Source organism: Taudactylus pleione, unplaced genomic scaffold (genome assembly GCF_031769625.1).
Source record: "Taudactylus pleione unplaced genomic scaffold, aTauple2 ptg001529l, whole genome shotgun sequence".
Classification (NCBI taxonomy): domain Eukaryota; kingdom Metazoa; phylum Chordata; class Amphibia; order Anura; family Myobatrachidae; genus Taudactylus; species Taudactylus pleione.
The window spans coordinates 300,327-312,887 of record NW_028285926.1 but is presented as its reverse complement, the minus strand read 5'-3'; the positions used below and the strand labels follow the sequence as shown (position 1 = coordinate 312,887).

Below are 12,561 nucleotides of genomic sequence, written 5' to 3'. Positions count from 1 at the left end.
AATGCTCTAAATTAACTGATGTTTCACTACTGTAGTATTTACCTCTTAGGTATATTCCTTTCTCACATGTACTGTTTTTTAATATGATTAAAGAAAAAGACAGTACAATCGGGTACACCATGACATTAATGCAACCATCGATTGTGTCATTGCTAGGTATACCATCGATATTGCTGCCATCGGATCTCTGCTTTTGCAGGAATCAAATTTTACTATCTGGTGCTCCATTGACCTATTATAAGATCTTTAGGTGTATGTAATGTTTAATCCTTTTATGCTGTTACCATGCATGTAGCTCTATCTGGGGCTATAATAATATTGATGCAACCACTGACTCAAATTTCATCATTAGACCGATTATTGCCACTTGGATTGTATTCGGATAATACTCTAATAATATTCTTGTCCTTTATTGATTTGATTATAAGTTTCATCTTAATTACAAATGATTGAACCTCACAGCGTTTTTACTAAGCCAGAATACAGCCTAAACGGGATTGGCTGAAATAGCCATCACTCATGTTGTATAGCAGACTGATAGCCAATAAACGACCAGCCTCGGGTTAGCCTAAGATAGACATCAATCTGGAATACGAGGTCCGGATTGGCCAGTCCGCATGTAAATACAGGCACATGGAGCCAGAATGCTGCTGGGCATCCTGTTTGTGAACAAGCCTGCGGGCGAAACGCGCGTCGCACAGGCCTGATCAGCTGACCGGAGTCACGTGACTGCCACTGTGCAACACGCCTCAGACACTGCACAGTATACACTAGCTTGCTGCAGCCTGGAACAAGGCAGTTGATCAGACGGCTGAAGGCAGGGCAGCGCTCACTACTTTTGTTGATGCAGACTACATTATACTGTACAGGTACCTTTCTATCCCCTCTGGTGGCAGTGTGACTGATCTGGGGCGCATTTGAGGTTCTGCAATGCTTATGTAACAGAGCCCACCTAACACCCTACAGGTCCTTAACACACACCACTACCCTGTTGTTTCCATGGACACTAAACTCTCCACTCTCTCATCACTCAGCCTGCACTTATTCTGAGTGAAAGCAGAAGTGGGAAGTTATTCTATGTGCCTACTTTCCTTCTTTCAGCTACTTATATATATATATTTTTATTTTTTTTTATGTTATACACAAATGCGATTTCAATATCAAAGGTTGATACTTGTGTATATGTGTCTCACAGAACAAGCAATTGATGATTTTCAACACTGTTGTCTATTTGTGTCAAGCCCTGCACCATTCTTACACTGACTGTAGATTGCATGCTAGGCTTTAACAGGGAGCCTGTCTAAACACCTAAACTGTGTTTTGTGACAATTAGACACAGAGGGGTACGAGATACCTGCTTTGTGTTTATTATTTACACTGATGACATGCATAAATGTGATCTCAATGTTAATGGTTGAGACTTGTATAATATGTGTACTTTACAAACCGAGCAAATGATGATCTTTAAAGCGGTTATCCATTTGTGCCAAGCCTAGAATCATTTTACACTGATTGCAGACTGCATGCTAGGCCTCAATTAGTAGCTTGATAAATATCTGATTGGTTTATGATATTTAGACACAGAGGCACTATTATCCATCATTTAGAAATTAGTGGATTTATTATGTGATTACATTTCTACCTAAGCTTATTGTTAAACAACAGGGATATGTGTGGTCACCATTGGTAAGGGATACCTGCTTTGTGTTTATTGTTTTTCCACACTTACCTTGTCTGCGGCTGCCAGCCTTCATCATCTCTTCAAAGAGATAGGCTATATTTTCGCCCTAACCTTTTATCCCTGCGATAAGAATATTGATAGGCTTCCCCACTTTCGCATGTATTATTTTGCATCTCAACTGGAGCATTTGTGGCATTGGATAAATGATAACCCTCAGGCCCTGCATGCTGTTATGATCTCCCAGGTTACACTCCTCTGCAGGCACTACTTAGTGGTAATATATCTAACACTATGTTACCTATACTTACTCAAGCTGTCAGAATATGGGACTCTGTCTCAAAACTTATGACGACACAGGGCTTAGATTCGGCTACTCCATTATGGTGCTCTCGAGCTTTGCCTGAACTTTTGGCGTTGCGGACCAGGGAGATTTGGGGTAGGTGGGGAGTGGTGTCCTTGGGACAGCTATATAATGTAGGTGTACTTAAATCCTTTAGTCAGTTGCAAATTGAATTTGGCCTCCCACAGTCACATTTCTTTAGATACCTGCAACTTAGACATGCGCTAGCGACCCAATTCCCTGATGCTCCCCCCAAACATTCAAGATTCCCCTGTCAAAAAATTCTTGTCTATAGGCGGACCTCGTCGTTTTGTTTCTCATGCCTACTCCTTTGTAATGCAGGCTCACCACCATGATGATCTACCAACTCTCGGCGCTAAATGGGAGGTTAATCTGGGTGCAATACAGGACGACTCATGACGGGATGCATTGGGATGTCCACGATCAGCTACCACCTTAATTCGTTTCCAACAAATCCAGCTATTTCTATTGCACCGGGTCTATTTAACTCCTGATCGTCTGTTTAGGTTTGGTGGTCGCTCAGATTCAAATTGCCCTAAATGTAGTGCCCCATCGGCCAACTTTTGGCATTTGCTTTGGGATTGTCCTCAGATTGTGTCATTCTGGGAAAAAATACTCAGGGTAATCTCCTCTACAGGAGTCCCGCAGGCTGTTCTTAATCCTATTGTATGTACGCTTGGAATTATAGAAGATCATCTGCTTGATAGACCCACTAGTCAGTATGTACTGAATGTTTGTATGTTGGCCAAAGTTTGCATTGCCCGCTCCTGGATGGCCTCCACAGGGCCGGAGTATTATGATTGGTTATCCTTAGTCTCTGCCACAATTGCACATGAAAAATATACCCATTTGGCTAGAAACGCCGAATCTAAATTTGAACGCATATGGGCCAAATGGCTTAATTCTGCTCATGCTCAGACCGCACACCACCGGCTTTCTGTCTCCAATTCTTCATTTAGTGCTGTTATGTAATAGTAGGAATGGGGGAAATAATGCTACACAAGCACTTATTGGTGTGTGCAAGAGGGGAAAGAATATATATATATATATATATATATATATATATATATATATATATATATATATATATAGACAATTGTTGTATATAAGTGTTATATGCAAGTCTGTCTGCTCATTGTAATGTGACATCAATGATATGCTAGTTCTACATCCTTTTATTTTGTTTTATGTTTGTCTATTTGTTGTTGTTCTCTTTTTCTTGAAAATCAATAAAAAAAAAGCAATTAATTTAAAAAAAAAAAAAAAAAACAACCCCAGTCCTAAAAGACACTTATATGGGGCCCAGCGTTTAAGCTCACTGTTCTCAGCATGTGCTTAGCCCTGTATACAACACACTGCTGGTCTGAGAAAATACCAGTTACATTATTTATTGTAATGCACTCACATCTGCCAACCATGGTAGCTGGCTCTGCAATTCTATGCTGTTTATACCAGGGTGGCCAAACATTTGGACTTGATCTACTTTTAAAACTAAAAACCTTTCGTGATCTACCAAGCCCGAAAAAGGGGTCTGTGCCATGCAGAAAAGCGGGAGTGACCTCACAGCAAGTGACGTGGGGTCTGTCCTGACGAAATCATAGTATCCTCAGTTCATATTACTCCACACAGCAGCACAATCTTATTCACGTTACGACACACAGTAGTGCCCCTTATACTCAATGCCCACAGTAGTGCTTCTTATGCAGTTCCCCCAGTTGTAGTGCCTCTTATGCAGTTTCCCCAGTTGTAGTGCCTCTTATGCAGTTGCCCCAATAGTTATTCCCGCTCTATTGTATTAGAGCCCCTTATACAATACCCCCTGTATTAGAGCTCTTTATACAATGCCCCTTATCCCCCAGTAGTTGTGCCCCTTATGCAATGCTCCCTGTATTAGAGCTTATTATGCAATGGCCCCTGTATTAGAGCCCATCATGCAATGCCCCTGTAGTTTTGCCCATTATGCAATGGCCCCTGTATTAGAGCCTTTAGACAGTACCCCCAGTAGTGCCCATTATGCAGTGCCTCCAGTCATGCCCCCTCCCCTGTGCAGTACTTACCTCTCCACGCTGTTCCGCACTCCCTGCCGCTGAGTGGCTCTTCACATTGTGGGTGATGTCACCCGTGCATCGCATCACTGGGAAGGCTGGTCTCTGAAACAATCAGAGGCTTCTTTAGTCTCTGATCACTTCAGAGAACAGCGTTTCCAGTTGCTGCAGCAAGTTGGTCACAATTTATTGGTAGATTGCGATCAAAGTATTGGCCAGCCCTGGTTTATACTGTTCAGTTGACGATTTGTTACTGTACAATTTTATATTGTGATATTATGCTTTATTTCTTGCCTATGTCTTTTTTTTTATTAGGGAAGAAAAGTGCACACAGTGCTGAATGTAAAGATTAGGTTTTTTCATAATGGAATATGAGACACATGGGTATCAGGACAGATACTTTTTTTCTGAGTAGGTTACAAAATAAAAGCCACTCCCTACAGCAGACGTTGCTAGAGCAGACAGTCATCCAGTCGATCCCATTTGCCCATCCAGCAGCAGCGTCTAATAAAAAATAAAAATAATCAGTGAGATTCTTATGGTCTAGCTCAGCTGTGCTGAACTAAAGCTGCGGCTGTCTGTCACTTAGACAGCAATAGCCAATAAAAATCAAGCAGATTCTTATTGGCTGAGGCTGTCACATAACAGCCTCCATTGTGCCGGTGCCAAAGCCGGTTTAAGGAGGAAAAAGGGGGCAGGACCTGCTCGAAGGCGCTGAACCCAAAAGGGGGCACAGAGCTGCACCCAGGACCGATCAAGACTAGCTGGTCTAGACTGTGGCTGCTCCTTGACTGTTGTGTCGCCCACGGCTGAGGGCAGGGAGCTACTCTGTCAGACGGGTCAGTATTCTGTGGGGAGCTGGGCAATTTAATGTAGGTTGTATATTTCTTATTATGTGAGGGACAATGTTTTGTTTTTTCCGGTGGGAGGACTGTGTGTGTGTTTTCTGCTGTGAGGGCCAATGTGTGTTTTTTTTTTATGTGCGATTTTGGCAGGACGATCCACTAGCCCTTTGCTGTGAGGTCACACCCCCTTTTTGGCTTACCACGCCCCTTTTTTGGGTGCACACAAATACAGATGTGTCCACATACATCTGTCCTCCTTGCCCTGCATGTCTCGTTACAGCGTGTGAGTGCCGTGCATTGCAGTAGCACCGAGCATCTTTTTGTGCGACTATTTCCCTTAAAATGAGTCGCATTTGCAAAGTGGATTAAAATGATATGCGGCATGCTTATATTCTATGTGCGACTGCGGCTATATCTTCATGCAAAATGCTACGTTACAATGGCTGTGACACTAACTTAGCATTTTGCATGCAGATACAGCCGCAAACAGAATAAAATGCTATGCAGCATACCTATAATCAGCATTAGCTGCTTGTGTGTCCCCATTCACATCACTTTGCGAATAAGGCGCATTTTAAAAAAGGAGAAAGTTGCACTGAAAAACAAAAAAAAAACAAAAACGACTAGAAGGGCTGTTTAATGCGCAAGGAGGCTAAATGTATGCGGACACCTGTGTAGCAATGAAGATTTTTATCTTTAAAAGTAGATCAGAGCCCTGAAGTCTGGCCACACCTGCCCTACACAGAGACTGCAGACACCCAGAGGCATAGCGTGAAGCCATGGCACCCAGAGCATGCTATTGCTACCTGCCCCCCTCTTAATGAATTTTGATAAACTGGTCATAGGCCATATTTGCCAAAACAGGAGCTCAAACCTACCAATTGCTGTCTGGCTGTCAGGGCTCACCATAAATAAAATAAAAGGTAGGTAGGGGATGTATGTTTATGTGGTCCACTGACAGCAGCAGATGGCACTTGTCCAGAAAACAGGATTTTGGTACTTACCCATAAATCCCTTTCTCCGATTCCACAGGGGACAATGGAGTTCAAGACAGTGGGGTATAGACGGTGGTAGAGTAGAGCCTGGCACTTTAAATAATTTAGAAGTGTGACTGGCTCCTCCCCCTCTATGCTCCATCAGCCCCAGTTTAAGAACTGAACCCGAGAGGAGACGGAGGACAACAGGTAAATGAGGAGGAGAAGACCACAGAGCGGAAGAATACAGACTGAAGGAGAACAGAAAAACCCACTGCAGGGAACACATGCAGTCACACAACCATATAAAAAGGAACCAAACACAGCAGGTACGCCGCACTGGGCGGGCGTCCAGTGTCCCCTGTGGAATCGGAGAAAGGGATTTATCGGTAAGTACCAAACTCCTGTTTTCTCCTTCATCCACTAGGGTACACTGGAGTTCAAGACAGTGGGGACGTCCCAAAGCCAACCTCCCGAGTGAGAAGCACGGAGAACTTGCAGATCCTTTGGCAAAACCGAAAACCAGGATCGCCAAAAACCGTAGGCCCAATGGAAAGGTAAGATTAAGTGTAGCAGAGCAGAGGAGACAATCAGAACTCCCTGCTAACAGCCACAGCAATTCCACAACTTACAGCGTAATCTTAATATAATAACGGCTAGCGAGAGAACACCCGCAGATGAAAACATCAAAAACCAGCATAAGCTCAGCTGAAAACAGACCAAGCCCAAACCATAGTTGAACATAGGAAGCTGTTTAAGTCGCAGACAGCAGACCCCCAGCACGGCTGACAGAATACATATAGATATACGTATAATACCAATCTACAGATACAGAGCCGATCCTGTCCACAGAGTATACAGGAAGGCAAAAGTCAAGACCGAACAGTCGCCCTGGACCATTCTTGAGGCCCAACTACTACAATGCTGTCAACCAGCGGAAGGAAGTCTCCAACAATTATAGATCCCACTGCGGATGAGGCAGAGGCGGTGGCTATGAAAGGAATTGTGGTCTCAATCTTTCAGAGGGATCAAACAGCAACTGAAACCCTGCAGATATAAATCCCCCTACCCGACCACTGGCAGAGTGTCTGGCAGCCCATCAGTTGCCTGCCTAGAGAGTAGTCACTACCGCTTGGGGCGGGTCTCAAACTCGTGTATGGGGCACCCCAGGCGGGGACTATAGGGCACACGCTCTGTGCCGACCTGAAAAGAAAACTACAGCAATGACCCCAAACAACAGACAACATCCATCATGACTGAAGTGCGTAGTCATTACAAACTGCTGGCCCGAACCTAGTATAAAACAACCCGGATACCCTGGCACTTAAAGAGCACGGATGCAACAGCCACCCAGGGAGAGCTACCAATATATGGAAGCATCCCATACAGCAAGGCTAGAGAACTAGGACAACCATAAAGGTACCCATCAGATACCTGTCAGTGTGATGAAAATATCCAGAGATACTGAACAGGAATCAGGCTCCCTGCGCAGAAAATAAAGACCGTCACACTGCAATATAAAGATGTGCCTTAGCCTATAGATGCACTACAGTCCTTTACAACGCCAACAGATTCTAGTAGAATAAAGTTACAATTATGTATGGAACGCTTCACGAATTTGCATGTCATCCTTGGGCAGGGGCCATGCTAATCTTCTCTGTATCGGTCCAATTTTTAGTATATGTGCTGCCGAAGCAAGCACTCTCAACGTTGGAACCATGCATCCACACGCCCGGAAAGCTCTAAAGTGTAGTAGAGCCAACTGATTACGAGAGCGGATGGCTGCTAGGACTGCAGCTAGGGTGCAGAAGGGAGACTTGTAATGTCAGGTTGCCTGAAATAGGAGCATCTTCCGAGGCATTAGTGAGATACCGCTTACCTGTGAGCAACCAGAAGCCCTCTAGACACTATGTAGAATGTCACTGACCTTTTCCATCTCACAGCAAGCCGTCACGTCAGGTATAGAGAGTAATTCAGTGGGCTAAGAACCAATGCTCTACAGCACAGACTTCAGTCTGGCGATATTGTCTTAGTAAATACTGTAGAAAACTAGCAAACTGTTAGTGGAGACAAGATTGTATAACAGGAATCTATACCTGAGCTTGTTATATTAAGGATGTGTATACCTATAGAGATTATACTGTACATCTACCCCAAATTCGGTGTGCTAGTGTATCAGTACATTCATACTTATAATGGTGAAGTGCATATAAGTTAAAAGGCGGACTTAAATAAGACCTTGTACCAGTCAAGATACACACATAAATATTACATATTTGATGATTGATTCCCACCAGTGACCCTTGAAAGTTATAGTGATCACAACAAGAGGGATTCAAAACTGAACCGCAGGGCCAAGGATTTACTTGATACTCACCAATCTAATCAAGCCAGGCCTGACCCTGCCTATTCGGCGGGTGGCCCTAGGCCTTCAGGCACAGAACTGCTGTCTGTTGTAATTTAAACAATTAGGTCCTGAGGATTGTGTAGAACCTGGATTCTCTATGTACTGATAGGTAAGTGCACCTAGGGACCACTTTATAGCCTCATTTTATGAGATATTGACAAGACCATAATATTGAGTACTGGAACCTATACTGAGAAAGGTACCTGTACCTAGATAGAGAGTGCATTAGTTATTCCAAGTAAAGAAGGCATATATCTGTAGTGGATAACCCCAGTAAGGTATATATACACACGTAAACTCAGAGAACATAGTTGCATGAGAAGCAATCTCTTAGAAAGGAAGAGTTAGTACCAATATAGGAAGCATTCTTGCCAGGAGATTATCATGCTCTATATTAAATATATATATAACACACACACACACACACACAAATAGGTGACAATAATATTTAACATGAGCAACAGTTAGAGCCATGGAATGAACTGAGCTAAGACCTTGGTTGAGCCCAGGACAAACTTCACTCCAGACATATGTATATATTCTAAAGTAGGGCTCATGTATAAAATACAAATATATACATACATACATGTGGCTTACCTCCACGCAGGGAGACTGCTCATGTGCCGCGTGTGGCCGTCATTCTGCTACGGCATAGGGGCCTGTTTTTGTTTTTTTAACAGAGTGATGTCCCAGACTGGTTTCGATCCTGGGACCCTTCTGTCACTGGTGTACTCGCCTTATCAGGTGAGCCATTTTAGCTCCAGTTGAACCCGCTTTTCAAAGTGGGAATCAAAGAGACGACCTCAGTGCAATGAAATATACTGCAGTATACATGATGTATACAGGCCTATTTGACACAGGCAAAGATCCATCAGCAGATCATGCGGAGGGCAAGTGACATGGACTTAGCCTCTGTATTTGGCTGCGGCATGTTCCCCCCTGAGCTAATGTCAGGGCCCCGGACACACACTGTACTAGTGGCAGCGGGTCCCATGATACGTAGAGGTGCTGCTCTTCAATACAAGTACTGATTAATACTTAAACTCCTGCAGCCATCTTGAGATAGTACTGTGTAGAGGATAGTTATGTCCATTTTAAAATTATCTATCACAATGACATAGGGCAGCAGTTCGGATAGTTGTGGGGCCGACTGTTTTGCAGTGCTCTCCCCTCTAACAATTCATTGTGGAATCTCCACGCAGGGACCACCATACAGGAAATACCGAGATGAGTCAACATTTCTATGGACCTTGTCCCTGCGAAACTCAGTAAGCAGGAAGACTGCTACACTGCGTGCATAGGTTTGTAAATCGCTCAGTATGCATCAGAATAATCACAGCATTATACTATAATGTAAATATGTCGTATACCTTCGGCTGCCTTGGAACTAGCTGCAACATTACAGTGGATGCAGTCCAAACTTCTCTCAGGACTGCCAAGAGCATGCTATAATAAACATGCACTGTACTGCGCGCCAACTAAGCGAGAGGCTTAGAAGCTTTTCCTCCCCTCATTAAATAGGATGGGGAATCAGTAGCTAGGCATTAACCAGAGACCCAGCCGCTGACTGCAGAGTGCAGCGATGGGTCTCATCTAGCAGCTCTGACACTGCCAGGTTTACTGGCAGGGGAAGGAGGTTGTGTAACAGCTGCGCAACACGCGCTCTGAGCCCAGCGTTAATTGCGGCACCTGCCCCCCGGGAGCAGTACCCCCGCATATCCGGGAATAGCCCGGTGCTAACTACCTCCTGTCAGTAGGATTTTTATACAGCTCCCACTAATGGCGAGCGTTAAGCGCGCCTATCGCGGCGCTACACCTTCCGTTCTCCATTTGGGAGGTACTGCGCGCCCGACGGCTTGTCAGCGCTGCACTGACCTTGAGATCAGTGGTGCAGCGTCTCCTCCTTTAACAATAGAAGGGAGAGCATGGCGCTGTTATTTGGTCCGTGCACAGTCCCCCCCCCCTAAAATAGAAAAAGCTTTGCCGAAACACAGCAAAATAGCCTTTGCTGCTATGTTTAAATCACAGAAAGTGATGCAACTGCATTTGTCTCCTTTTATTAGCATCATGATTAAGGCTAGACAAATACAAACTTTACACACCCAAATACGCTATGGATTTGGTCATTATTGCTTTTTAAATTTGAGATGTGATTTAGCAAACACAATTCTTAATAAATCTGTGTTTTGTATGCGTGTCAATGTTAATGGACAGAGGTTTGATCCAATGGTGCATTGTCTCGATTTGGTGAGTTTTGTATTTGCCCTTCGTAAATCCCCGATTTGCAAAATCGCACCAAAAAAAAAAAAAAAAAAAAAAAAACACGAAAATGATTAAAACTCAATTCTTAGTAAATATACCCCAATTCAGAAGTTAGTCAGAATATTAAAATTGTTCATTTTTGTGCTGCACGCTTCAAAAAACTTCATGCCCCAAGGCTTAAATTTGGTATTCAGTGTACTGATCTACTTCTGATGCTCAGTATTTGCTTATAGCGCTGTTGTGCTCAGTTTTAGCACATCTTCAACAATGATCTGTGCATGCAAAGGAGAGAGCCTATACAAAAGGATATAATGCAGGTGATTTCACCAATATGGTAAACAATTATGCCTGCCACAGATGTGGAAAGAAATCTGGCAATTTGTATTTTTTTTTATTAATTTGGGTAGCTATTTCCACAATATGGTTCAATTATTTTCCCTTAATGATAAATTAAAATGTTCCATCAATCTTTAAAAAGAATAGAAAAAGCAGAAGAAAATAGGCCTGGCACCTTATATTGTCACTAAATTCATTGATGGAAAATTAAAAGATCTATAATAAGCCAACATATATTTTAGAAGTCATGAAGCAAAGCACATTAGCCAGTTGTTTATCTAATCATACTTACTCATTATTGCATGCATCACTTGTGTCAGGATCTGTTAAAGAACACAAATAAAGGCTACATATTTAACCTTAACACACACACACACACACACACACACACCTAATGTTAGACAGCTGCACCCTTTTTGCCCATGCTGAGCTAGTGCCCATGTGTAGCATGTGAAAGAACTATGTTGCACAAAAAATGAACATCCATAATAAATATGTAAGAGGATAATATTAGTAATGTATTTTAGATAATAGGGAGAACAAGAGTCACTGACCTGTGTAGCCATGCTATAAGACTAAGTATTATAGAGACTAAGGGGGGTATCCAATTAGCCACAACATTGTTCAGGCGCTAATGGATAGCTGCCATCTGCAAAACACTGGGATTTTTCTACGATTATCCCCTTTTCGGCGATGTGTTTTTCACCCTATCCTATTTTGTTCTAAATAATAGGATAGGTCTCCCGAATACAATAAGCTTGTGGGCCTATGTGTTTTCGCCATTTAGGTGGTGAAAAAACAGCACTTATGGATTTTTTTTTTTTTTGGGACAAATCAGGTGCCGAAATATATTCACTATAAGTGCCAAAGTCGGACGGCACCTCAGGGTTAATAGAATAACCCCACCGCAATCAATTAGTAGCGCTGCTAATTGGATACCCCCCCTTAAAATTTTATCCACCAAGATGTATAATGCAGTACACATCATTCGGTAGAAAAACACACAACACAAATAGTAAACAACTTGTGGCTCTCCAGGGATTTTAGAGCAACATGCCATGACAATTGGAAACTAGGTATGCTGCGTTGCACATTCCCTTCCTACATTTATATTTTCAATTGGTGAACTATGCAGTTAAATAGACTAAGAGCACAGATGGAGATAATTCCATCAGAGCTCCAGGAGCCATTTAGCCAGTTAAACAGCATTCCTTTATAACAGACCACAGAAGGTATACAAGACCTGAAGAATTGCTAGAATGTGCTCCTTGTATAGATTCAAAAGGTATACCACAGTTCACCCGTTCCACAATATGCCAAAGAAACATTTGAGTATTCCACTCGACACCAAGTGCAATGCTTACCGGCATTCTTAGCATCAGCCGCTGCAGTTGCTGGTGGCTCTTGGGTGAAAACTCTGTTGAGGACAGAATATTTAAATAAGCATGGATTTCTCATTGCTAAGAATTGCGTATCTCCAAATGTCCCTAGAGAAAATACACAAGTCTAAAACAATTTTATACAGGAAAGTCACCAACTAGAATACAAAAACAAACTACTTCTCTGGCTTCAGAAGTTATTTTATGTTAAATAATTTGATTTTCACTTTTCCCCTAAAATGAACAGTTTATAAAGAATGGATATGAAATC

The 12,561-nt window shown here is 42.8% G+C and overlaps 1 non-coding gene across 1 annotated transcript; it reads right to left on the bottom strand.

Moving 5' to 3' along the window:
* Positions 1-7,500: 7,500 nt before the first annotated feature.
* On the bottom strand, positions 7,501-7,608 carry LOC148442424 (U6 spliceosomal RNA). Its single transcript, XR_015875811.1, has one exon. It is a non-coding gene; the product is annotated as a U6 spliceosomal RNA (small nuclear RNA).
* Between the last annotated feature and the right edge of the window lie 4,953 nt (positions 7,609-12,561).